Below are 6,000 nucleotides of genomic sequence, written 5' to 3'. Positions count from 1 at the left end.
TGTAGAGTGAAAAGAGTGAGAAAGGCAAGAGTCGAGTGGGACAAGGCTTCACAGGTTAGCCAAGGGAGCATTTGTGAAGGTTGGAAGCATGGCATGGGATGTGTGGATTCATGCTTGTTCACATAGTTTTCTCGGTTGTGGCTATGGCCATGAAGGCTTCCATGGTTGTATTGCAATGGTATTTTTGTTGAATAATACATGGTGATGGATGCTTTTGGAGGCTGAGTTTTTTCCCTCAATGAGGGTTTCTCAGGGTATATCTTGTGTCACAATTTTGTGGGTATGTTGTCTATTCTCTTGCATGTGGATTTTTTTTTTTTGATGAATAGTCCTTTTCAATTAATAAAATTTACTAAGATTACAATTCACAAAAAAGGGCTGGGGGATACAGAATCACCCCGCGAATGAGTTCAATTGGCCAAAGCCGGAGTAAACAACATTGCCGCAGCCAGGAACTATAAACTATTCATCAATAAAAAAACATTTAAAACAACCTCATACTGCCAAGGTAGTACCAGCAGAGGGAGGAGGATCATCTTTATCAGGAAATCCCCATGCATTAGTGGGATTGTGAGGCGGACTAGGAACAGTCCAGCCGTCAGCAGCATCTGCAGGATCTGGGGTAGTTGCGGTCTTTGCATCCTTCTTGTCTAGCCACAGAGGAGAAATTGCTAGGGCCAGTTGGGGAAACTTGCTAGCATGCGCTCGTCCATGGGGAGGAGCTGGAGACTAGCCAGAAGCCCGCCCAAGGGGGGAGCGGGGGACCAGCCAAAACCACCACGTGGTGGGGAAGTGGAGCGGAGCCTCCAACTGCCATGACCAACGGTAGGAGAGCGATGGCAAGGACCCTAGGAGCGTGATGTGTGTGAATGGCGACCAGAGGACTGGCATCTGGAATGGCGACCGTGGGATGAGAAGGCATCAGCCAAGGCATCTGAAGGCACTTTGGCAATGGTACAAGGAGCATTGCCCCAGTGGTTTAACAATTCCTATAGGTGGGCAACCTCCAGGGAAACTTTATTAGCTTGCACCTGTATCTGCATAATGACATTGTTACAAATGCATGCCTTAGTGTCCATTGCAATGTTAACATCCAAAAAACTGTGAGTGAATAAAACTGCATTCCTATCTTTCCATAGAGAAAACAAAATTTCCATCCTGAATGTATGCCAAATCTGGGAAAACTTTTGAGGAAATTTGGGGGAATCACCCAGCAGGATCATGTGCCATGAAAAAGTTTCAGGCCTAAAAGGCTTGAAAAAATCATTAATCCAGTGTCAATAATTCTGAGCACGCTTGCAAAACAAAAAAATATGCAAAAAGGACTCAGTTTGGCCATAGAAGGGGCATCTAGGATCAGGAACCCCAATGTGCTTGAGCTGAGGCCCTAGGGGAAGACCTTGGAAAGCAAGGCACCAAGCAAAGTGAGCAATTTTGAGTTTTGTAATGGCACTCCAAATGGTGTCGAACCGTTTTCTCCATTGAGAAAGCGAAGAGTGCAAATGCCATCGTTGATTAAGTGTGTCCACCATCGAAAGGTGGGGCAAAAACCATCTGTATCCCATATTGGGCTTATAATTAGTAAATGGAGTGGCAGGAAACCACTTCCAATCATACCACCAAGGTCGAACAAACTAAATCCCCACTTTATGAAGTAAGTGCACAAGGATGGAAGACAACAGAAGCTCATAAGTCTGGTGATCAGCACGTACAAGGCGGTATTGAACTTGCATATCCTCCCAAGACCTTAAATTCATGGTGACTCTTGAAAAAATGTCCTTGGTAGTGCAAATGCCATGTTTATAGAAACGCAGAGCATTGGCACCTTGAGTCTTGGCAAGAGGAATACCCTGGAAAGAAAACAGGGGAGACCACCAAATGTTCTACTGATTTAAGGACAGCCCATTGCGAAACTCATCACCAGCCCAATGAATCCAAGGTTTAAAAGCTTCCCAGGCTTTCCAGATGCTCTTAATAATGAAAGAGCCCTGTATGACCACTAGTTCACGCATAGTGAGAAGGGTCTGAAAACCAATTCCCTTCCACGCCGATCTGTTAGCAGGGAAGCCAAAAGAGATGCAATGCCTGACAAGAATTTTCCAAGCTTCATCTCCAAAAATAGCTCTAATAATCCATTTAGCACTGAGGGCAAGGCCCTATTTCTGAGTGGAAAGCAGGCCGAGACCCCCAGATTCCCTTGGGAGACAACAGAAATCCCAAGCAACTCTGTGAAAACCATGATGGTCTGATCCAGAGGCCCAAAGAAAATCTCTGAGAAAACGTTCTAATTTGAGATAGGAAGCTTTGGAGGGAGCCCAAAAAGAAGAATAAAACACATGGGTGGCAGCCAAAATCTTAGAACAAATCTGGAATTTACTAGCCAGAGAAAGCGGCTTAGTGATCCAATAATCAAGCTTTTTGGTAATCTTTGTAAACACAACATTACAAAGTTCCACAAGGGAAGCCTGGAAAGCAAAGGGAATGCCAAGAAAGTGGAAAATTTCTCCATGCGTAACTCATTTCCATTGGAATTGGTTGAGCCAAGGTGGAGTTGGCAAAAAAGACTGTCAGTAATAGAGCGTTTTATGCCATTGAATGGCAGAGCCAGAGGCTTGACAAAAAGTGTCAAGACAATTTAAAGCATTTTTGATATTTTCTTCATCTTCAAGAAGAGTAAGAAAAGAATCATTAGCAAAATGACCATTGACTAACTAGGAGGAAAAATCAGGCAAGGAAATACCATGGACCAGCCCTGAAGACACAGAGTGAGCAAGTAAATAACCAAAACCTTCAGCAGCAAGGACATAAAGCGCTAGATCTAATGGACAACCTTGTCTGATGGAGTGAAAAAATCCAAAAGCTTCAGATTGCAAATTATTGATGGTGATGCAAGCATTAGCGTCACCAAAGAGCATCTCCATGGACTGAAGAAAATTGGGACCAAAACCTAGAGCTTGGAGCATAGCCAAAATGAAAGGCCATTCAATGCGATCATAGGCTTTAGAAAAGTCTATCTTTAAAAAGATAGCCTGCTGCTTGGACTTATGGGCCCATTCCATACCTTCCCAGACAGCAATGATATTGTCAAGAATATACTTGGATTTGATGAAGCCAGTTTGTTCAGGCCACACAATTAGAGGAAGCATATGGCGGATTTTGAGGGAGAGCGCCTTAGCAATGATCTTATAAGACACATTCAAAAGGGTGATGGGCCTCCAGTTGCAGATGTCCTCAGGATCACCAGCTTTAGGTATGAATTTAATATTGCCTTTATTTATGATCGCTCCTAAGCTTTTAGAATGGTATGCTTCAAGATAGACTTTGTGCAAATCAGGACCAATTTGCTCCCAAAGATGTTTGTAAAATTCACAGGGAAATCCATCACACCCAGGGGATTTGTCATCTTCCATGGAGTAAACTACCTCTTTAAGGTCTCAAAGGGAAAGAAGTTGCTCACAGAAAGCGTGTTGCTCAACCGCGAGGTGGTTTGGAGTAACAGTAATAAACTTTCTGAGAGCCTCCTCCTGAGCAACTGAATGGCCTTGCAAAGCAAAAACGTTCTCATAGTGAAGAACAAAAGCTTGCAGGATGTTTGGCAGATTGGAAAGAACATCAGTTCCCTATTTTATCTTTTTAATCCCAATATTGGTATGGCGAGCTCGGAGAGCCTAGAAGAACTCCTTTGAGGCTTTGTCACCAACCTCTAACCAGTGGAGATGGGCTTTGATTTGAGCTCCTCGGGCAGCATAGTTATTAGCAATTTTCTTTTCATGGCGAAGCTTGGCAAGCTAAAGTTGAAGATCCACATCAAAGGGGTTGAAGGTGAGCGCTTCAGAGGCTTTTTTGAGGGAAAGGGTGTTGGCTGCACAAGATCGTTTTCTAAAAATTGCTAGTTGACGCCCGTAGATGTGCAAAAAATGAGTCATTCTGGTAATGGCATCATTCCACCATTGAATCCAACCTTGATGGGAATGTGGACGTGGTTCCAAATTCTAGACACATTGTATGTGGGAGATGGTGGAGGCATGCAATAACACAAACGTGTTGGGGAAGAATTGAGACTTAACCACTTTGGGGAAAGTTGTTTGCCAAGAAATGCTAAAATAAATGGGATAGTGGTCTGAAAATGTCACATCTATCAGGGGAATGACAGGTAGATCACGATCTTCAAAAAAATAAAAAAAAGATTGCGCCGAGATCATAGCACGATCAAGACGTTTCAATATGCGGTAAGACCGGCTCAAAAATTGGACCAAGTGTGCCAAGCCCCATTACCATGATGGCGGCTAGTATTGGGATCAAAGAGGCCCAATTTTAATTTCGTGTTTATTTCAGATTTATTATGGGTTATGTGGAAACGGTTATATTCTTTCTTGCCAAGTTTTCATACACAAACTAATGGACATTATTTTTGTACAGATTCAATGGCCTCTTCATCGTCCTCCTTCCTACAAAGATAGTTCCCAAACCTATGGTATTCAAGTTTAAAGGTTTTCTTGCAAAATCACACTTTCAAGATGATTATTCAAAGATCCAAGACACCGAGCTTGGTCACACAGACTTGAGCACATTCTTGACACTATGCAAAAAACCCATCAAAATATCCCTGATGATATCTACTTTAATTTGATCAAGACTTGTTAACATAGCATCCCATCTAGTTTAGCATAGTCCTCAGAGCTAATTATGACACTCGTAGAGAATTATGTTTCTAAAGAAAGGGTTGTAAAGAGAATAACTGGAGAGATCATCTTGGATCACTGACTCAACACATAGAAAAGGTGTTCCATATTTCAAGGGTAGATTAGTTCATTAGATTGACCTATCACCAAGAAAAGAGATGGTATAGCGAACATGTTGAGGAAGCTTCTGAAATCATTCAGTCCTTCTACCTCATTAAGAAGACTCCTCTAGGACATAAAGCAGGAAAATTCAACATGACAAGAGGCTACATGAAGGAAGATATTGGATATTCTATCATACTCTTGAGTAGAGTCATGGGGTTGCTAGCATTAGGGCACCTAAATATTTGGAAGGTGCATTTTATTGAGACTATTAAGACAATGAAGATGCCAATTGATTGGGCTTTCATTCTTACTAAGAACTTGGGTGAGTAGCTAGTGGTGATCAAGAATAACCATAAGTTTTACATGACATCATATTTGGTGTACTTGTTAGCCACAAGGGTGATAGATTATCCAAAGCTCTACAAAAAGGGTAGCATGCAAGATGAAAATGCATATCCCTATATAGTATATCCTCAGCTAGTGAAAAAGAAGCTTCTAGAGCACAACAAGTAATATAGAATAGTGAATGATGCATTTATATTTGCAATAATTTGGTTCATTGAGGGGGACTATGTGAAGAGGATGTTAGAGGATTCAACAGCTAAGATATTAGAGGTTGGAGCCTACTATATCCAATTTCAAACATTCACCCATTTGAGGGTAGAAGGTACAATGATCAATCCCAAAAATCTCTGTCGGTATCCCAATGACAAACTCGTTCTACTAGAGATTACTTGACAACTCTTGTTTGCATATGATAGGGTTAGCAAGTAGCATAAAATAACATGGGTATGGCCTATTATGATAGGACCATTTAGTGTGGTCCAGAGACAAGATATTACATCTTTTAAGCCTCAATGGTATCAATATCCCTTGGAGGATTATAACTCTCCTCGCCCATATTTTGATAATATTGGAAGCGTACAATATCTAGTCGATAAGACATTTCAACATGAAGATGCAATCGAGGATCACTAGATGAACATAGTAGATGACTACAATATCTGTATAAGGGATTATTGTAGGATGACTCTCTATCTGGAAAGTAGTGACTTGAAAATAAATATCCCTTTGAAGATCGTGCAATAGGATATGGAGGATGTTCTTGATCCATTGTTCAATAGGGATAAGATTGGTGACAAACATATCATGAGTGTCGACATTGACAAAGAAGAAAACTCAAACATCAATCATACGGCCATGAATGTCATCA

The sequence above is a fragment of the Cupressus sempervirens genome, chromosome 8 (assembly GCF_028749045.1).
Source record: "Cupressus sempervirens isolate cs-2001-9-10 chromosome 8, ASM2874904v1, whole genome shotgun sequence".
NCBI lineage: Eukaryota > Viridiplantae > Streptophyta > Pinopsida > Cupressales > Cupressaceae > Cupressus > Cupressus sempervirens.
Note: the sequence above shows the minus strand (reverse complement) of the source record.